The sequence below is a fragment of the Felis catus genome, chromosome E1 (assembly GCF_018350175.1).
Source record: "Felis catus isolate Fca126 chromosome E1, F.catus_Fca126_mat1.0, whole genome shotgun sequence".
Taxonomy (NCBI): domain Eukaryota; kingdom Metazoa; phylum Chordata; class Mammalia; order Carnivora; family Felidae; genus Felis; species Felis catus.
In genome coordinates, this window is record NC_058381.1 from 44,339,567 (window position 1) to 44,361,197 (window position 21,631).

The 21,631-nt window shown below is 52.0% G+C and overlaps 1 long non-coding RNA gene across 10 annotated transcripts in view; it reads left to right on the top strand.

The window, feature by feature from the left end:
* The window catches only part of LOC102899185, a 61,140-nt gene extending 39,730 nt beyond the window's left edge, over nucleotides 1-21,410 (top strand). For 7 of the 10 annotated variants that reach the window (XR_002738028.2, XR_002738029.2, XR_002738026.2 and 4 more), the window contains 4 exons: nucleotides 8,926-9,036; nucleotides 9,771-9,858; nucleotides 17,052-19,596; nucleotides 19,832-21,410. This is a non-coding gene — a long non-coding RNA (uncharacterized LOC102899185). Of the gene's footprint in view, nucleotides 1-8,925; nucleotides 9,037-9,770; nucleotides 9,859-17,051; nucleotides 19,597-19,828 lie in introns of all 10 variants that reach the window. The other 3 variants (XR_006589479.1, XR_006589481.1, XR_006589484.1) reach the window with 3 other exon arrangements.
* Nucleotides 21,411-21,631: the final 221 nt, after the last annotated feature.

Here is a 21,631-nt window from a genome sequence, read left to right on the forward strand (position 1 = left end):
CTCTGAGTCTCCAGTGAATACCGCCACACAGGAAGCCTGATTTACCAAGGCTTGCAAGGGGTCTCGAGATGCTAATGGCTTCCCTGGGGACGACAGGCTGGGGCGGCGGCGGCGGCTGGCAGGGAAGGCAGGCTGCGCGGCAACTCTCACCCTGGTGCTGAGTCCTGCGGTCTCCCTCGACTGGTACCGCTGAGGATCGCTGATCAAGGTCACTCCTGCCTCCCGGGGGGACAAGCCAGGCTCAAGGGCAATGCTGGATTGCCTTGCGGGGGACCTGTAGGCAGCACAGAGGGCCTCCCTGCTGAACCCAGACTGAAATTTTTTCTTGCCCTAGGCCCAACCCCGTGTTGATTTCAGAGTCTGAATGTGGTGGCTGCAAGAACAAGGTGCACCATTCCGGTGGAATTTGAAACCAGAGGGAGAAGGAAGCAAACTGCCACTTACTAGGACCTGGTGGAGGATGGTGACTTCTTCAGGCACCGTGTCATTCCTTCCCTGTTTCCCAACGCCCCCCTGCTGCAGGTGGCACTATGCCATTTACAGGCATAGACTGTGGCTCAGAGAGAGCAAGTACTGGCCTAGGGTAACACAGCCGGCCAGAGACAAAGCAGGAATCCCGCCAAGCCCACGGCCCAAACCGGAGTGAGGAAAGCCAGGAATTGGAACTCCATTTACAGATGGAGAAAAGGGGACTCGTGTCTTCCTCCCCTTGCCCTGGATGGGTGAACACCCTCTTCCTGCACCCCCCCCCCACTTGCCTCTCCTTATGAGATTCCAGCCAAGGCAGTGTCTTTTTTCGTTCAAGAAAGACGAGAATCTTCATTTCCTGCCAGTAGAAATCAATAATTTATGAACTACTGTCCCAGCCAGAGCAAAGAGTGATTTTTAAAAAATGCGTCTTAAAATACTATATTAATAAGTATTCCAAAGAGTGAAAATATTTGAATTAGGGGAAATGAATGTTTCACGAGCTGGTGGGGAAGCAATCCCCTGAGATGGGCAGGGATGGCGGGAGAAGCGGGAGTCTTGGACTGGGGCTGGCTCGATTGTTCTGAGGCTCCAAGCCTGAGCTGCGGTAACTCCAAGGGCAGAGTGGGTGCAGAATGGGGCCCGGCCAAGGGCCTGGAAGGTCTCCATCCCTAATGCTTGTCAGGTGTTGGCCGCATGTGTCCTGGTCTGAAACTACTGTGGATTTTAAGTTCTGGCTTCTTGGGACCTGCTCCCCTGGAAGGGTCCTCCAGGACTTCCTTCCCGGGTAGCTGTAGGGAGAGTCATCATCCTACAGCCATATGTTACTGTTCGGTAGCTATTCACTGTCTCCTCTTTGCTGTGAGCTGATTATACTGCTCCGCCCCTGCCAGGGACCTTGGCTTTGCCAATGGAATGTGGGTGGACATGACTTACGGCTCATCCGAACAGAGGCCTTATATCTGCCTGCCGGACCACTTGGGTTCTGGGGCTCCGGGCCTGAGAAGAGCGTGCCTCACGCGGTCACTGCTCCTTCTGCCTGGGTCCTGGGACAGAGACACGTGGAGCAGAGCTGAATCCCAGCCGGGACAGTCCACCGCAGCCAGCCTGCACACTTGAGAGCTCGTTGTCATGAGACGCGGAGATTTGGGGGTTGTCACAGGGCATCATCACAGAAAAGTGAATCCGCCCTCCCAGCTCTGCTCCCTCCGTATCCTGTTGGAGAAGCATCTTCTTGTCCCTCAGACAGGCGCCCCCATTGTCAAATTCATTCCCTTGGAAGGGTACCTGCTTTCCTTCCAGAATATGCTCCCCCTGGGGAGGATAGAGCAAGTTCTCCCAGTTTTTTTTCCATCATAACAGTCCTTTTACAGCACCGACTCATGTCTCAGACCCCCAAGGTTTAGTGGATGTATTTTGGTAACCATCGATTGGGATCAAGTTGGGGGGGAGAGATGCAGTGATAAAAAAGCAGCTACGAATTATATTTTAATATATATTTTATCCAATATAGTAATGGTTGGTGAACATTTGAAAAGCAGCACACAAGGGCACCCGGGTGGCTCAGTCGTTTAAGCGTCTGACTTCGGCTGAGGTCATGGTCTCATGCTTCGTGGGTTCGAGCCCACGTGTGCTGACAGCTTGGAGCCTGGAGCCTGCCTTGGATTCTGTGTCTCCCTCTATCTCTGCCCCTCCCCAGCTCACACTCTGTCTCTCTCTGTCTCTCAAAAATAAATAAACATTAAAAAATTTGAAACGCAGCACGCAAACATAAAAGGTGTAGTGTTTATTCCATTATTATTTGATACAGTGTAGATTCACAGATTCCTTGCGATCCGAGACTCTGAGGTACCCAGGAAAGAGAGTGACTTTTGCTGTAAGAGAGACCACTTGCCAGCAAGGACCTCAGGCTTTCCAGACCTCAGTTTTCTCTTCTGTAAAATGGCGATAAACACGCCTGTGCTATAGGATTTCGTAATAGGTAAAAACATGAATGATAAAGCACTTGACAGACATAGGGGGTCTTGACTAATCTTCCTGTTCTTTGTTGCTTATCTAGTTCTGTGATCATAGCCCAGATTTAGAGCTGACTCTCAGCCTCAGTTTCCCCATCTGCAGAATGGGGAGCACACTGCTTGTCTCCGTATTGCTGGGGGATGACCCAGAGTTCTTAATGTGAATGAACCTGGTGCACAGTAGGGACGAAAGCAACGTCCGCGGCGCCTGGGTGGCTCATTCGGTTAAGCTTCCGACTTTGGCTCAGGTCATGATCTCACCGTTCATGAGTTCAAGCCCCACTTCAGATCCTCTGTCTCCCTCTCTCTCTCTGCCCCTCCCCTGCTCACACTCTCTCTCTCTCTTTCAAAAATAAACAAATATTGGGGCCCCTGGGTGGCTCAGTCGGTTGAGCGTCCGACTTCAGCTCAGGCCATGATCTCACAGCTCGTGAGTTCGAGCCCCGCGTCAGGCTCTGTGTTGACAGCTTGGGGACTGCAGCCTGCTTCAGATTCTGTGCCTCCCTCTCTCTCTGCCCCAACCCACTCTCATCCTGTCTCTGTCTCTCTCAAAAATAAATAAACATCAAAAAAAAATTAAAAAAATAAAAATAAACAGATATTAAAAAAAGAAAAAAAGACAGTAACTTTCTCCTTGCTACGGTCACTGGCTGATGTTTTTTTCCTGACCACGTGCCAGTCACACCTCTTCCAAAGAGCTTTCCTAGGCCCCACTCCACTCGGGAGCCTCCATCAGGACAAAGCTCTTGTCCAGGAACGCATTCATCCCAGGCTGAAGACCTGACCGCTGATGTCAGTAAGAGGAGCCCTCCCTGTAAATTAATTTAAGATCCCGTTTACATGCCTCAACCGTGATCATGTGCTCCTTTGACCTACAGCCCTGCACCTTAATTAAAGCAATTAGTGCACGGCGGTGAGTGACAGCCTGGGTTTCGCAGGCCTCTGCCAGGTTCCCACTTGCCTGCACTGCCCGAGGCCAGGCTGGGTCAGCCTGTCCCCACCTGGTGTTCGTAACATGGCCAGGCTCCCACCTAGGCGACGCCATCACTCTTCACAACAGAAACTGAAAATGGAAGGCCACCAGGCGAGGACAAGGCGAGGCGGGGACCAGCCAAGGCGGAGGAACCTTTGGTGGAAGCAGGGACCACGCCTTTTTTTTTTTTTTTTTTTTTTTTTTTAGCACATACTTACTATTTTCACCTTAGTAACTGGGCCACAGTGACCTGTATCAGCCTCAGCCTCCTGGGGACCGGGACGTGCTCTCCCCACCCATATCCTTTTGCTCTCTGCTCTGAGGACAGTGGCAGGATATTCCTATTACCGATAGCTAGGACTGTGCTGACAGACAGTTCTAAATGTGGTGGTTAAGAGCTCCAGTTCTGGGTTTGGCTCTTAGGTTGGCTGTGTGACCGTGAACAAATTGCTTAACCTCTCTGAGTCTCGAGTTTTCTCAGCAGCAAAATGGGGCTATAGTACCACCGGCGGGTAGGGCTGTCCTGGAGGCTAGAGGAGGCAATGGTTGCAGGGGGCGCAGTGCAGTGACTCACACATCAGTAGAGTTCAAGGATTGTCAAATATCATCACGCTTTTCTGATGAGATGACTTCTCCCAGTCACCCCATGGAGAGCTGACCTTAGTTCCCCTTTAAAGATGAGGATCTGGAGATTCGGGGAAGTTAAGTAACTTGCCTGAGGTCACACAGCAAATAGAACGTGTTGAGCCTAGCTCTTTGTGGCTCTCTGTGACTCAGTTTCTCCCTAAGCGGCTTGGCCTGGATCGGGGGCCCCAGACAGCACCTCTTGGATGGGCTATATCAGAACCATCTAGAAAAATATTTTTAAAATATAGATCCCTGGCCCCACCCTATGGAAGATCTGCTCCAGTAGGTGGGACGGGGCCTCGGAATTTGTATCTTTTTTATAATTTTTTTTAATGTTTATTTATTTTTGAGAGAGAGAGAGAGACAGAGCGTGAACAGGGGAGGAGCAGAGAGAGAGGGAGACACAGAATCCAAAGCAGGCTCCAGGCTCTGAGCTGTCTGCACGGAGCCCGACGCAGGGCTCGAACTCACAAACCGCGAGATCATGCGCTGAGCCACCCAGGTGCCCCTGGGAATCTGTATTTTTAAATGTTTCCCCAGGTGATTCTGATGTTCAGTTAGGCTTGGGAACCACGCTGCCTGTCTTTGTGTGTTCCCCTCCCTCCGCTGCCATCCTGCACCCCGGCCCCGGGCTGGATGGCTGCCTCAAAGAGTTTAGGGATTAGGACCTGCTGGTTGGAAGGAGGGACAGCTTTCCAAGACAAACAGGAACCTTGCCAGATGCCTTGGGGCAATCTCAAGCTCCATGAGAACCGTTTTCATTTTTTACTGGGGAGGAGGCTCTTCTCAGCTGGAAAGATTCCTTCTGATGTAATTAGATTCCCTTTTTTCATTCCCTCCAGAAGCATCCCCTAAACACACACACACACACACACACACACACACACACACACACAGAGGAATCTAATCTGAAGTGCTGTCCAGGCCTTCATGTTGCCTATATGTTGAAACAGCTGAGTGTATGGAAATTGCTGGGGATGGGGGACAGGGTGGGGACAGCTAGACTTTTTCATTTGTCTCCAGTGGAGTAGGGCTTCATGTACCTGCTATGAGGGTGCGGGGGTGAGGGTAGGGTCCCATGGGAAATGCATGCCTTTTTTTTTTTTTAAGTTTTTGGAGAGGGATGGGAATGGTCTCCCAGGGTGGGCTTTGAGACAAGAAGAACAACACATGACCCGCAAGAAACAAGGGTCAACCATGACAGGAAAGCTCACTTAGACTGTAGAAAGAACTGTTCTGCTTTTATTTTTATTTTCAAAAATTTTTTAATGTTTATTTTTGACAGAGAGAGAGAGAGAGAGGAGGAGGAGGAGTGGGGGAAGGGCAGAGAGAGAGGGGAAACACAGAATCCAAAGCAGGTTCCAGGCTCTGAGCTGTCAGCACAGAGCCCCACCCGGGGCTCGAACTCACAGACCGCGAGATGGCGACCTGAGCTGATGCTTAACTGATGGAGACACCCAGGTGCCCCAGAACTGCTTTATTTTGTTTTGTTTTAACGATTTTATTGGTTAGAATCAAAGCAAAATCCAGAACTTACAAAAGGGTATCCCATGAAAAGTGCCTCTGTGACTTCCCATACTCAGTCCCACCCCACAGGCAACCACCGCTCCACTCCCTTACAAATCCTTCCAGAGACCGTCTATGTCGATAAAGGCAGATGACTTTTGTTCTTCCCGAAAAGGTAACGTGCTACCCACACTCTTTTGCCCCTCAATCTTTCCGCTTTACTTGAAGATCTTTCCATATCAGCACATAGAGAGTAGCTACATTTTTTTTAAGAGTAGCTACATTAAAAACATTTTTTAAAAGTTTTATTTAAGTAATCTCAACATCCAACATGGGGCTCAAACTCATGACCCCAAGATCAAGAGTTTCATGCTTTTCCAACTGAGCCAGCCAGGCGCCCTGAGAGTAGCTACATTTTTTAAATGGTTGCTGGTATTCTATCTTAAGGCTGATCCATTTAATTAACCTTCTATGTAGACATTCAGGCCATTTTCCAATTTTTTGTTTTAGGAGAGGTGCATCAATACATTAGCCCTACAAAAATGCACGTCTGTTCTTAATCTCTGGGATAAATATCTAGGGGTAGAATTCCTGGGTCAGAAGGCATATGAATTTTTAATTTTGATATGGTCAAACGGCCTCTTTTAGAGATTGTACCAATTTACACCCTCACCAGCAATATATAAAAACGTGTTGGCAAATATATTTTATCTTTGCTGGTTTGCTAGGTGAAAAAAAATGCTGTCTCCTTGTAGGCTAATTTGCATTTCTTTTATGAATGAAGTTGAGCCTCTTTTCATGTGTCTGAGAACTATTTGTTCTTCCTTCTTTGTGAACCATTTATATTCTTTACTTGCTAGTTTTGCATCTGGATTGTTGTTCATTTTTCTTGGATTTGGAGGAATCTTTACATATTAAGAACACAATCCCTTTGCCTGTGCTAAGAGATGCCAGTTTGTGGTTTATTTATGGGATTTTTTTTTTCCATGGATGAAATGTTGGCTTTTATGGAGTCAGATTTATAAACCTTTTCTTTATGGTTTCTAGGTTTTGTAATGTACTTTATTTTATTTATTTAAAAAAATTTTTTTAACGTCTATTATTTATTTTTGAGAGACAGAGAGACAGAGTGCGAGCAGGGGAGGGGCAGAGAGAGAGAGAGGGAGACACAGAATCTGAAGCAGCTCCAGGCTCTGAGCTGTCAGCACAGAGCCCAACGCGGGGCTCGAACTCACAAATCGTGAGATCATGACCTGAGCTGAAGTCGGAAGCTTAACCGACTGAGCCTCCCAGGCACCCCTAGGTTTTGTAATGTATTTTAAAAGGCATTCTGGGAGGCCTGGGTGGCTCAGTCAGTTGATCATCCAATTTTGGCCCAGGTCATGATCTCATAGTTCACGAGTTCGAGGCCCTCATTGGGCTTGCCGCTGTCAGCACGGAGCCTGCTTTGGATCCTCTGTCCCTTCCTCTCTCTGCCCCTCCCCTGCACTCTCTCTCTCTCTCAAAAATAATAAATCAAAATAAATAAACAAAAGGTTTTCCTTCCTCCAAACTCATTGAAAGTATGTTTTAACAGTATCTTACGGATTTCATATTTTTATGTTTATGCCTTTAATGCGTCTGAGATTTATTGTGGTACAAGGTGTGAGACAGGCGTCCAGCTCCGTTGTCCATTTGTTCCACGCCATTGAATAAATAACCCGTCTTATCCCCAATGATCTGAGACACCATCTTCACCAGAGACCAAATTGCTGTTACTATTTGTTTTCGCTCTAGAGTTTTCTTTTCTGTTCCCTTGATCTGTCTGTCTATTCGTGTTGTTTTAATCACCATAGCTTTATACTATTTTAAATAGTTGGTAGGTCTAGGCCCCCTCACGGTTCTTTTTTAGAAGATCTCTGCGTATTCTTGCTTGGTTATTTTTCTGTATGAACTTTAGAAAGAGCCTGACTAATTCCAAAGAGGAAGCCGTGTACCGGGTGGCAGTGAGTGTGGGCGGGGCCCCCTGCCTGCCTCTCTGGCCCCAGCCACTTGTAGCATCTGGCAGAGAAGGCGAGATGGTGCTGGACAATTACAGATGACTCAGGGGTGTTCTTTCTCCCTTCCCAATTAAGCAAGGAGGGCTTTCTGGAGGAAGGGGAGGTGGAGGAGGCAGAGAAAGGGGAGAAGGAGCAGGAGGAAAAGCAGGGGTAGAAGAGGATCTCAGAGCAGGGAAGAAAAGAGGCCTCCTGGCAGAGAGGATTAAAGAAACTACTCTGGGGCGGGGGGGGGGGGGGGGGGGGGGGGGGAGAAGAAGCAGAGCACGATGAGGCTTTGGGGAAGAGAAGCCAAAATCAAAGCTGTGAGGAGGTTTCCTTGCGGAGATTGGACAGGAGTGGGGGAGGGCGAGGGGGTGGAGGCCAGCTGGGAGGGCCCGGGGCCCGGGCAGGTGGGGGGCGGCCTGGAACTGAAGAAGCCCGCGGTTAGAGAGGCGGTTGGCCTCTGAGTCAGCCCGCGGGGCTTCGGGGAGCAGGCTGCCTCGGCTGAACGCAAGGCAGGCAGAAACAGAATCAAAGCCAGAAACTCCGATCATCCTCTTGTTCAGACCTGAGGGTTCCCAGGAGGCCCCCTCCCGTGCTCCTTTGGGTGACACGAGGTCCCTCCCCCGCCCCCCAGGGGAACCATGGCACGGGCCTTGGGCTTGGCTGCTGTGATCACGTGAGTGCATTTACTCACGGAGAGGAATCAGAAGACTAGTCCTGAGAACTTGTAACTCCTGGGCTGCATCAGAAGCACATGGGGTTGGGGGTGGGCATTGCTGTGTGATGAGAAGTTGTTAATTGTCCACACCGAAGAAGGCAGCAGGAGCCCCGTCCTGGGAACAGGCGGTGCAGAGTCAGGGAAGGCCTCCCCGCCACAGGGGTTGCTGGCTGGCACTGGGGAGGGAGGAAGGGAGGGCTGGATGAGCCGGGACTCACAGCCTCCTCAGGTTGTTCTAGGAGAGGGCGGATGAAGCAGGAAACGAGTGTGTGAGGGCAAGGAGCCCCAAGGTTCTGTCTGCCCAGGGTTCACTCACCCCTAGCCGGTGGGATCTTCACCCCGGCAAGACGTCCCTGTATGAGGACCCGCTCAGTCCCAGGCAGGACCATGCAAGGTGCTGTCGGACCACGCCCAACGAGCTGCTTCTGTCCCTGCCACGTAACCACCTCAGAGCCGCTGCACAGGGCAGCTGGGACCCTCTCCTCCCTCTTCCCACCCGAAAGCTGGCTCTTCTCTCTGCGCCCTCCTGGGCTGGGCCGGTCTGGGAGCAGAGTCCTGCTTGCCCACTTGAGGACCTAACAAAGTTTCTTTCCTCAGCCATTCCGATCCCGGAATGTCATCAGGACCACCCCCGCGCTGAGACTTTTCACCTGCAACACTGAGGCTCAGAGAGGGCACGTGAGGGCCCCATAGCCACACAGCAAACAGGTATCGATGGGGCCAGAATCCAGGGCAGCGGCTTCTAGCTGTAGGGCCTCCTCCTGTGTGCTGTGGGGGGCACATTCAGCACCCCCCCACCCCAGGGATCCCGGGGCCATCCCTGCAGGAGTCTGCCTCTGCTACCCCAGGGGTGGGGTGTGTGTGTATGTGTCGGGGCGGTGGGGGTCCATCTTCCTTCCCAAGAGCCAGAGCATCTTGGTTTTAATGAGCTCAGGGTCAGCGTTTAGAGGGACTGTGTGTATTTTCAGTGAGAATGGGTGGGATATTTGCATGTGGTTTGTTTTTTTGGATGCAAAATACATGCCATGGATAAGAGGCCACCAACACAAATCTGTACAGAGCTAGCGGGGTTTGGTAAAAAATGTTCTTGCTGAGGAGCTGAGACTTAAACCCTGCCTGGAAGTCACTCCCTTTCTCTGGGCCTCAGTTTCCCATTTTGTAAATTGAAGGGGTTGGACCAAGGAGTGTTGGGAGGCCCTTCCCGCTCTGACCTGCCCTGTTTCCTGAAAGGGCTATCAGGCCCCGGACACTGTGTCCCAAGCACAGTGGGGACAGGGGCAAGGCTTTCGAAGTCTCCCCCGGGATGGGGGCTGGCGTGATTTGCATGAAGCACTCTCAGGCCTCCCTGGGTGGGGGTCACTCCTGTCCCTTCTGCTGAGGATGTGGGTGGGTGGGGGAAGGGGAGGGCTTACTGTCTACCCACCAGGCGCTTCTGGTTTCAGAAGGAAAGTAACTGCTGAAGACGCCCCCAGGGACCCAGCCGGAGGCCCCAGTCCAGCAGGGGCAGAGAGCCCGGGTGGAAAGGGCCAGGTGAGCAGACCCACTCCTCACTGCCTGCCCAGGCCGGCTGGGCTCCTCCTGCCCCGGACATTTCCCTCTGTCTGTGCAGCCAGGGGAACCCCCAGAAAGAGCATTTGCCCTCTTGAATACTCAGAGGGAAAAATATGCTTCACGATGGTAAGAAACATGAGAGGTGGCAGAAGTCCATGGAATCGGTACTGTAAGTTGTGAGACAAAAGTCAAAGTTCCATGGGTGGTGAAATAGTATTTAGAAAATCAAGAAAAAAACCCCAAACTAAGAAAAACCGTGAGCCTCGCAGCATCACCCAGGTGACAATGACACTTCAGGGGCATCATCTCTGCCAATTCTTCCAGCCATCGGCACGGACTTTTGGTTCGTGTCAGAATTTTACAGAGCTTTGCATCATGCGACATGTGTGTTTCTGATGCTCTGTCACCTGTTCACAGCAGTATCAGGGCGTGTTTTTCTTGGTGTGGTAAGGTAAAGCCAGGCTGCTGTAACAAAGAGCCCCAACAGCTCAGAAGATACAAGGTCAATTCCTTCTCCTGTAACATCCCAGGTCAGCGGGCAACTCTGTTCACGCACACGTACAGGGGCCCAGATTCCTTCTGTTGTGTGGTTCCGTGGACCCACAGCCCTGGGGTCTAGAATCAAGGCCGGGTTTTCTTGGAGGCACGCCTCTGTCTTATGGCTCCAGCCTGGAATGGAGCCCCTCTCTTTGCTCACATTCTATTCGTGAACACTTAGCTCCAAGGTCACATCTGACTGCAAGGGAGGCGGGTTAATGTGGTCCCTCTCATTAGATAGGCTCTCATGTGCTGAGATACAACGTTATCATTGAGGGAGGAGGGGGATATAAAATTTAATGGATCACTTAGCAGAGCCTGGATCTTTGAAAACTGTCAATCCAAAGGTTCGCTTTTCCCTTTGGAGAGTCCTTTTATGCGATTATGCTCTTTTGTTGTTGTTTAATGTTTATTTTATTTATTTTGAGAGACAGAAAGAGAGCAAGTAAGCAGGGGAGCAGAGAGAGAGAGAGAGAGAGAGAGAGAGAAAGAGCATGAGCAGAGGAGGGGCAGACAGAAGGAGAGGAGGTGTCCCAAGCAGGCTCCACACTGTCAGCACAGAGCCCGACGTGGGGCTCGAACTCACGAACTGTGAGATCATGACTTGAGCTGAAATCAAGAGTCAGATGCTTAACTGACTGAGCCACCCAGGTGCCCCATGATTATGCTTTTTTGCATTATCTGTGTCTCTCCTCCCTTGTTCTTCCTTCCCCTCCTTTTCTTTCTCCCTTACTCTTTCTTCCACCTCTTCCCTCACCCTAACACAGACCTCCTAGGGTAAGTAGGATGGAGTTTCCAGGCTCCACGGGTCACGGAGCGCACCCAATGTTCCAGACGGTCAGAGCTAAGGACAGTGGCATGCATCCCTGTTGCTTTTCCCAGTACTGATCCTTGACTGCTTCGCCACTGCTAAGCCACCCCCCATCCAAGCGGCCCTCGAGAATGTAACTGAGAATAAGGGCACTTACAAGAAATCAGCATCGGTTTTGCAGGCAGGCGACCATGGATTTCACGTTCTGATGCTGCTCGTTACTGATGTGTGATCCCAAGCAGATCTCCTGGCCTCTGTTCTGAGTCTTTATCCAACACTGGAGCAAATGCAGCTTCCCCTTCCTATCCCAAAGAGGTTTTGGGAAGCTGGCACAAAATCATGTTTGGGTAAAAGCTTTGTATCTTTTTTAGTATTTTTCTCTAAATAATTCAAACCTGCTGGATTTTGGTCCGAATTTGATAATTCCAATAGCTGAGGTCGTCTGGAGGTCTAATTCTGCTGTTTGTTTTAGCTGCTGATTCTCACTCATTGTGGCTCGCTTTCTTATGTACCTTGGAGTTACAGGTTGTGCCCGCATGTCCACGTGGGCTGTCCTTATCTGTGGGAATTCTGGGAGGCCTCGCTTAAGAGCGTCGACTCCCAAGAGGATTAACGTTGGCTCCCCAAGGTACTACTAAGCTGGCTTGACTTTAAGAAAACACTTCCGGGGCGCCTGGGTGGCGCAGTCGGTTAAGCGTCCGACTTCAGCCAGGTCACGATATCGCGGTCCGTGAGTTCGAGCCCCGCGTCAGGCTCTGGGCTGAGGGCTCAGAGCCTGGAGCCTGTTTCCGATTCTGTGTCTCCCTCTCTCTCTGCCCCTCCCCCGTTCATGCTCTGTCTCTCTCTGTCCCAAAAATAAATAAACGTTGAAAAAAAAAATTAAAAAAAAAAAAAAAAGAAAAAGAAAAAGAAAACACTTCCTGGGGGCGCCTGGGTGGCGCAGTCGGTTAAGCGTCCGACTTCAGCCAGGTCACGATCTCGCGGTCGTGTGAGTTCGAGCCCCGCGTCAGGCTCTGGGCTGAGGGCTCAGAGCCTGGAGCCTGTTTCCGATTCTGTGTCTCCCTCTCTCTGCCCCTCTCCCATTTGCACTCTGTCTCTTAAAAATAAATAAGCATTTCAAAAAAGCACATACCGGGGCGCCTGGGTGGCGCAGTCAGTTAAGCGTCCGACTTCAGCCAGGTCACGATCTCGCGGTCCGTGAGTTCGAGCCCCGCGTCAGGCTCTGGGCTGATGGCTCAGAGCCTGGAGCCTGTTTCTGATTCTGTGTCTCCCTCTCTCTCTGCCCCTCCCCCGTTCATGCTTTGTCTCTCTCTGTCCCAAAAATAAATAAAAAACGTTGAAAAAAAATTTAAAAAAGAAAACACTTCCTGGTTTGTGGTTTTCCAAATCACATAAGCAGTGTACATTTGAACCCCAACCTGCAGAAGAAAAGAGTCTATGATTCCCAAATTCTCAGGAAAGATTCGCTTTTTTTTTTCAACTGAGAGCCCAGGCCAAGACGGCTATGTTTCCTTCAGTCTCTCTTTGCTGGTGAGGCCACCAGCCTCATTCCAGGTCATTCCAGATGAAAAGGATTTCGGTTTTACACTGGAATCTCAATTCCAATTTCCCCCCCTTGCTTAAGTGCTGTGTGGATCTTAAAACTTAAGACCCTATGTTAGGGAGCTGGGCTAATGTCCTGGGGCAGCTACTATCTACAGTCATCTTAGCATCTTTATTTCCTACTCGCTCTTCATTTGGGGGCCCTGAGGATTGCCCTCACCTGTCTGTGAATTCAGTGCTTTTTTTTTTTTAATTTCAAAAATGTTTTTATTTTTTATTTTTTTTTTAATTTTTTTTTCAACGTTTTTTATTTATTTTTTGGGACAGAGAGAGACAGAGCATGAACGGGGGAGGGGCAGAGAGAGAGGGAGACACAGAATTGGAAACAGGCTCCAGGCTCCGAGCCATCAGCCCAGAGCCTGACGCGGGGCTCGAACTCACGGACCGCGATATCGTGACCTGGCTGAAGTCGGACGCTTAACCGACTGCGCCACCCAGGGGCCCCTTATTTTTTATTTTTGAGAGAGACAGAGCATGAGTGGGGGAGGGGCAGAGAGGGAGGAAGGCACAGAATGTGAAGCAGGCTTCAGGCTCTGAGCTGTCAGCACAGAGCCCGATGTGGGGCTCGAAACCACGAACTGTGAGATCATGACATGAGCTGAAGTCGGACGCTTAGCTGACGGACCCACCCAGGTGCCCCGAAAGATATCTTTCAGAGTGTTTGTTGTATTTTGCACCCCGTCCCCCCCATTTCTGGTGTTGTGCAGTGGGAGAGATTTTCAGTGGACTCTGAAATTCCGTTATCTTTCAAGGTTTTTTTTTTAAACCCCTTCTGTCCTCTTTCCCTTTCTCTCTTGTCTTCTCCTTGGACTTCCAGTCCTTCTCTCCACCCCGAAGCCACACCTGTCTGTTAGATCACAACTGTTAGCTCCGCATGTCCTGAGGGAACGTTCTGGCAGGTTTTCTTCAATGCTCCTGCTTGGCCCTCCCCAGTTCCTTCCTGTGGCTCTCTAGCTCCAGCCCCTTAACGTGGCCAGTGAACAGCCCCAGACACTCTCCCGCCCCAGCCCGCACCCTCAGGCTTTATCTCCTGCCCAGACTTGTCAGAATCCCTCTTCCTTCCACCTGTCACTATTCAACATGTCAAAATGTGCTCAGCCAGGAGGAGGTTTAGGTCGGAGCTTTTTAGAATCTTCTTGGAGCTTTCCTCCTTTGAATCATTGCGAACATCATGCATCAGAGAAGCTCAAAGTTTTGGAGGCACCTGGGTGGCTCAGTCGGTTCCGCATCCGACTTCAGCTCATGTCATGATCTCACGGCTCTTGAGTTCGAGCCCCGCGTCAGGATTTGTGTCCGGACGGCTCGGAGCCTGGAGCCTGCTTAGGATTCTGTGTCTCCCTCTCTCTCTGCCCCTCCCCTGCTCGTGCTCTGTTTCTCTCTCTCTCAAAAATAAATACACATTAAAAAAGAAAAGAAAAGAAAAGAAAAGAAAAGAAAAGAAAAGAAAAGCTCAAAGTTTCGGTGCTCAGAGATTCAGATGTCGGTGCCAAGGCCTCACTCCCAGATCTTCATACTGGCGAGGTCCTAGCCTGTGAGGTCCCACCGAGAGCTCGGGGAAAGCAGAGTTTGGCCAACTTCTTCTTCCTGGAATGGATTGAAGGAACGTGAGAGAATTCTGGGGTGAGAGCAGGCAGAATTGCCCAGGAGGGAACGTGGATCTCTGGTCCTGATTTAAGGGCCACTTTTCCCCTTGTGGGCACTCCCTTCCCTGCAGACTGGCTCAAGCAGCCTTCTGAGGAGGGTTTGCTGAAGCTCTTCCCCTGGAGAGAATTGACAGGGACTTTGGACTGTAGCCACCTCTGTCAGTGGATTCTGCATGGTCATAGGAGGCAAAGCCTTAAGCCCAGGGGACAGGATCCCAGGCTTCCAGGAAAAGGAAAGCCTGACACTGGGGATCAGGGATGCTCTTCCCAAGGCTTCTAGAAGCATACCTAGAAGACTGTCCCTGGAGCCCCTAGCACAGAGCCGCTGTGCCCCAGTGCCACACTACATACACAGTGCGTCACTTCATGGCCACAATCACCCTATGAGCTACATTCTTCGGGAAGCTGAGGCTGAACGAGGCAACAGAGGCCCTGTAGTTGCAAGGGCAGAGAGAGCCAGGGTTCGACCCCAGGCCTGACTTACCTGAAACCTGTCCTCTACCTCCCATGTGAACTGTTTTCAGGAAAGACGGGTGGGCAGGTCGGCTACTGCAACCATGTAAGAGCTGACAGCTGCACGACGTGCTTCGGGAGGCAGCAGACCCAGGGGCGAAGCCCAAGGCCTCCGGAGCCAGCCTGGTGGAGTTCAAATTCCAGCTGTAGCACTGAACTAACCAGGTGACTCCGGCTGATTCTTTACTCCAGCGCCCCTCCTTCCCTGCATCCAGAGTGAGCCTTTCAAACAAACTGGATGGTTTCCCTCGTCTCTTCTCAACCTCCTGACAGCTATTCACCACTTGTAGAGTGAAATCCAAGTGCCTCACCGAGGCTCACGGCAGAGGCCACCAGTGCTCACCAAAACCTACATTCTCCTCTGGGTCCTGGACTCACCCCTGCAACGTGCCTCAGCCTCCTTGCACGGGTGGAGGTGGGGCGGGGAGGGCAGGGGCGTGGCCTCTCCCCTCGCATTTCTCATTGGCCAGCTAGACGTGGGGGATCCACCGAGGATTCTGAGGAGATGAAAGGGCCCCAAGTTGGAAGGTGCCTGGGTCCTTGGGTGTGTGGAACAAGACCCCTGTGCCCTGTGTCATAGTGTCTTATGACACTAACAGAACAATTACATGAGCAGAAAAACAAACCTCTACGTGTTAAGCCATTAGAGCTTGGGTGGCTGTTACAGCAGCTGGGTCCCCCTGACCAATACAAGGCCCTGCGTGGTCTGGTCCCACTCCAGCCCACCTGCCTCTGTCCCTTCCTGTCACTCTGCTCCGGCCACACCAGCCTTCTTGCTGCTCCTGAGATCCTCCGAGCTCATTCTACCTCTGTGCCTTCTTCACCAGGCATCGTTCCCTCCTCCTGGAGTGTTCTTCTCGCCAAGGTTTGCATGACGCTCTTTCCCGCTCTGTCCAGGTTTCCGATCAAATACTGCCTCCTTGGACAGAGAAACCCTCCTTCCGGGGTGGTGCCGTCTCCCTGCACCTCCTGGCTCTGCTCTGTTTCCCTCCAGGGCAGTTGTCATGACTCGACACTCTACTATACGTGTTTCTTTGTTGACATACTTTTCATCTATCTCCTTCCCGTGTCTGTCTATCCCTAGTGCCTGGAACAGCGACTGGCACATAATAAGCACTCAGTCAATATTCTTCAAGGATAAATGAACACAACTCCTCTCTGATTTCAATCTGCCTACTTCATCCTCTGTTATCTCATCCATAAAATGGGATTGTGTGTTGGGACGAAAGGAGCGAGTGCGGGCTAAGTGTGGGCCACAGACGCCCCAGGTTCTAACGTACTTAGGGACCTAGAAGGCAAAGGCTTTATTCCACCTGTCCGCTGGCCACATGTGGTCTCCTGCCGGAACCACAATGGCAGCGAGATACCCAATTCCTTCTTGACTCTCAAGGTTTTACTCAGGCCTGCCCTCCGCCCTCTCCTGTCCCCTTGCCATGGCCGTCGGAGGTCTGGAGCCTTGAGAGGGGGGTGAAGAATTCAGGCCGGACCCAGTGCAAGGAAGCCCAAACCAGTGCCATGGGCTGTTTAGAGAAGAGCCGAGGGGGGTGATTTAGGCAGAAGATTCTAGTGGCTGCCCTCCCAGGAGAGGGAGTGGGGTGAACGGGCCAGCTCTGGATCCTTGGGCTGGCTGAGAGCTTCACTGGTGCAGGGAATTGAACCAATGGACGGGCTGATGAAAAGAGGGAGGTTTGGGCTGCCCTTTGGGCCGTGAGCCACAGAACTGGCATCTGAGTGGCTGTAGCCACAGGCGGGAGGAATCCACCTGCCAGCAAGTCTAGCTTGCAGGGAGGAGACCCAGGGGCTCTTATGCTCGAGGGAGGTGGACAGCTTCTGGGTGCCCGCTGGCTGCTGAAGACAGAAAAGGGCTTTCAAGGAAGACAGAAGAACACATTCAGGGGCACGCACTTGTGAAATAACAGAATGACAGGGTGCCGGCCAGTTAGGATGGTGAGAAGGAGGTGGCCCTTGTGGCCCTAGATGGTGGGTGGAGTCAGGCGCTGACCTTTTTTTTTTTTAATTTTTAAAATGTTTATTCTTTTTTTTTTTTTTTTTTTTTTGAGGGACAGAGAGCAGGGGAGGGGCAGAGAGAGAAACACACACAGAATCCGAAGCAGGCTCCAGGCTCTGAGCTGTCAGCACAGAGCCCGATGCGGGGCTCGAACTCACGAACCGTGAAATCATGGCCTGAGCCGAAGTCGGCCACCCAACCAACTGAGCCTCCCAGGCGCCCCAGAAGCTGACCTTTAAAAAGCCACATAAGAGGGAAGGTTGAGCATCGGATTAGGAGACAGGAACCTTCCAAAGTTTCCTGGACGAGGACTTTTTCAACTAGACTGCCATGAACTGTGTATTCTTAAGCAGGCCATCTACTTCCTCTGTGCCTCAGTTTCCACATCCGTTGAGCTGAAGACGGTGTCCTTCACGTGAGGTGAGGAGAAGAAAGACTGGCTGCCCGTGCAATTTGCAAACCTCAAAGTGTTTGCTTATTTGAACTTCGAGGTGGATGGGAACAGCTAAGGAACCCCCCTGGGGCACCTGTGAGGGGAGGGCTGAGGGGCAACCCGGAAATGACTTTGCTGAGAGGAGAGGGGGAGAGAACAGGGAGAGGAAACCCAAAATGGACCACAGTTTGGTGGGGGGGGGGGAGGAGACAGGCTGCAAGCGTTCCAGCAGGAGACCACCTGTGGCCCGTGGACATGACCTTTGGTGTCTCACGGCAGATTCAGTCCGGCTGCTTCTGCACCAGCAGCAAGAGTCCAGACTGGGTCCCCGTGGTTGTCACAAATATTCCGGCGTTCTCTCCATCTAGGTACCTGGCGGGACTAGATCCTCTGTGCCGTTGAGGGTCTGCATGACCGTGTGACTCTATTTGGCCACTGGCACGTGAGTGGAAGTGACGGTATCACTTTAGGGGCAAACTTGAAGAGCTCATGCGTGACTGGCGGTCAAGGCACAGCTGGATGGCGCCCCGCCCACAGCTCTTGGAGCATCCTGATGACTTAGTCCCCCCAGTGTCTGCGTCTCTGCGCCCAAGGGCTTTGTCTAGACCACAAAACACGGCTCTGCCCGCGCACACCCCAGGCTGGGAGTGCCAGGGAAATACACACCTCACCCCCGTCAGCCCGGGCCAGCGACTGGGGGGTTGAGATATAAATACCCCAGCTCTCTCACCCCTGAGGCGGGCTCACCCTGGCACATGGGTTCCTCACCGTTTCCCCGGGATTTCCCAGGGGACGAACCGCATTCACCCACAGCGGCAGCTGGGTTAATCCACGTCCCTTATTAGCTGCTTTCCTTTCCCTGAGGCATTCTCCCGCTCCATACCAGTGTCCCCTGTACCCCCCGCCCCCAAATTAGCTGTTGGCACTCGCACCACTGACTCTGGGTCTGTTTCTGGACAGCCACGTTCCTCTTTCCTGCCGTCACTAAAACCCACTGGCCAAAGAGTGGGCAGTTCCCCAGGCAGTGACTGTTCTGTCATCCCCAGGCCTTGGGGTAGAGCGACTAGAAGAAGCTGGGCCTCCAGTGGGCTCACCGCGGACAGTGAGCAGGAGGAAGAAGCCCCCTGAAGCTTGGGAGGCCTTTGGTGCCGCGGCATCAGCTCACCTACTCTGACTGATACGGCCCCTGCCTCCCCCCATACGCTGCAAAGGCACATCGAGTTCAAGGCATCTTACAAGGGACAGAGAAGGACGGAAAGACAAAGAAAGAAGGCATGCAAGCCCATATGTGCACAATGGAGAGAGAGTGTGGGAATGTGTGAGTGTGAGTGTGTGTGTGTGTGTGTGTGTGTGTGTGTGTGTGTGCCTATGTTAGGGCAGGATGGAAGGAAAGGGGAGGGATCAGTTTGAAGGGGTGACTAAAAAAAGATGCCCAAGGGGCACCTGGCTGGCTCAGCCGGTTAAGCATCCGACTCTTGGTTTTGGCTTCCGTCACCATCTCACGGTCTGTGAGATCAAGCCCTGCATCGGGCCCCCCACGGACAGCGAGGAGCCCGCTTGGGATTCTCTCCCCCGCTCTCTCTGCCCCTCCCCACTCTCAAAAGAAATAAACTTCAAAAAGAAAGCAAGACAAAGATGTCCAAGAACTCTGGCACCGGAGAGACGGAGGTAGAAAAGGATAAAAGATCAAAAGGCCGACAGATGCAGTGACAAGGGTCCAGGGTCACACACGGAAGCTGAATGCTGAGCCAAGCCTCAAAGGTGGGCTTCCTGATTCCAACCCAGCGCTCCTTCCCCTGAGCTCGTCGCCCCATCCAGAAGGCCTGGCTGGCCTGCCTTCTCTCCGCTGCCCTGGGTGTTGCGGGGTGGGGGGGAAGCTCACGGCTGGTGGCCTGTGGCTCCAAGCCCCTCACGTGTGGATGACAGCGGCACACAGGCTGGCCTGTGACCATGTGTGGGCCTAAGCAGCAGGCTCCTCTGTTTGCAAGCACACAAGTGGACTCTTGCCAGCTCAAGCCATAAATGGGGGTGAACTGGGGAGTCCTGGGGCTCCCAGCTAACAGCATGGGCCTTGGGAGAACAGCGTCGAGAGCGGCTTCGGACTGGCCCCGTGCCCTGGACCCTCCTGGCAGCGATGGGCCTGTCTGCCCCTCACCTGCCATTCTCACAGGTAAGGAGCGCCGATTCCCGGAAGAAAGAATCAGACTGGCTACCTCCAGTCAGGCGTTCTTCTTGGATCCAATGGGCTGAATCCAACAGTGAGGGGTAACCCGGGAGCACGCTGGGGCCCAATGCCTGAGCATGGCCAGTTTCCAGAGCCTGGGCGGTGGTGAGCCGGCAGACCCGAGGGAGGTGTTTGCGAAGGGAGCCCTCTCCTGCCCTTGACATACACCTCCTCTCAGCAGGTCCTGCTCTTCATTCATTCGACCCTCCCTGAAGCTCTCATGGATGTACTACACGCACCTGGTGCCGTGGAGACGCTCCTCACCCCTCACACACGACCACGGTAACGCCAGGCCGAGGGGCCTGCAGCCTTGGGACGGCCTGCCTGTGGCGGGGCCAGCTCCGTGTCTTGATCTCACCACCCAGCCTGGGGACGCTTAGGATTGACCTGACCGAGCCAGCCAGCATAGTCACATATGGACAGAAAGTGCTAGAAGGTGTTTTAATCTGCTCCCCAAGTTCCCATGCGGAACAGGGTCTGTGAAGGATTCCAGAGCTGGATTTCCCTGACTCATCATCCTTGAGATTCTGTCAGTGGAGTTTTTTCTAGAGAGGGAGGCCTGCCCTTTGGCTTAGTTGCAGAACTGCCCCCCAGCACTCCCTCAGCTCAACCTCCCCCTCCTCTCCCCCTCCACTCCCTCGGGACTCCCTCCGGGTGTCTCTAGGTCACAGTATCCTCCTGCTCTTTGGGGGGAGCCTGACCAGAGGCCCTTTTGTTGTTTCTACTCCTGTTCTCACAAAAGTCCCTGTGGAGGGGGAAAAATGTCACCTAGATAAAGACACAGAGCATAAAGAAGAAAAAACCCAAAGAGTGACATTTGGGAAAGTTTAGACAAGAATAGCCTGGACAGGGCTGAGCTTGGGAAGAGGGAGAAGGTCAGAGCCTGGGGGATTAGGGACGTCAGACAGCTGACATGGTGACAGATGTCTGGCCCTGGGTTTCTCTTTCGTAATGACCAGAGTTTGCTCACTGAGCTCTGCCAGAGCACTCGCTATGTGCTAAGCACCTTCCGCTGATTGTCTCAATTCACAAGACACCCCTGGGAGATCCTTACCGTTATTAACTCAGATGGAAGATGGGGAAACTGAGGTTCAGGGAGGTAAAGTAACTTTCCCAGGGTCTCATGTCCATCTGGCTACGGCACAACGGGCTACCAGGGCCCCCCGTGGCTTTGAAGCTCAGAGCAACTGGGATGTCTGAGTACCATAAAGTTTTATCTGAGCAGATGAGCCTTGCTGAGAGAAATCCTTGTGCTCCCAGAGAACAGGGTGGAAAATGGGAAAGAAACTAGCTTTGGAGTCGGAAATCCTGGAGCCCCAACACAGGCTTTGCCTCTCGCTATTGAATTACCTTGAACAACTTACTGTAGGGAGCCCAAGAAGAAAAGTAGCATGATTGGCCAGGCTTGGATCATGCCATCACACCCAGGCCAATCATTTTTAGCAAGTTGGCTGTTCGAGTTCAGTCCCACTACTTAGAGCGGGAATGGGCAGTGCTTTGTCCGGGAAAACGGGGTGTGGGTGGGGGGCAGGAAATAAAAGATTCTAGGCAAAATGAATATATTTTATTATTCAAACCCCAGTTCTCTCCGCTCCTAATCATTCCCATCCAATATTGAAATGCCACTCTGAAGTTTACATTCTGGGGGTGCCTAGGTGGCTCAGTCAGTTGGGCATCCAACTTCCCGCTCAGGTCATGATCTCATGCTTCTTGAGTTCGAGTCCCACATCAGGCTCTGTGCTGACAGCTCAGAGCCTCAAGCCTGCCTCAGATTCTGTGTTGGCCTCTCTCTCTGCCCCTTCCCCCATTGACACACACACTCTCTCTCTCAAAAATAAATAAACATTAAAAAAAATTTTTTTAATTAAAAACATTTACATTCTGCCAACCTCCTGTCTCCTACCCTGTTGCTTGCTGGGCGCAACTGGCCTCATGGATCATCTCAGCTTATAGGCCTGATGGGCCTTCCTGAGTTCCAAGA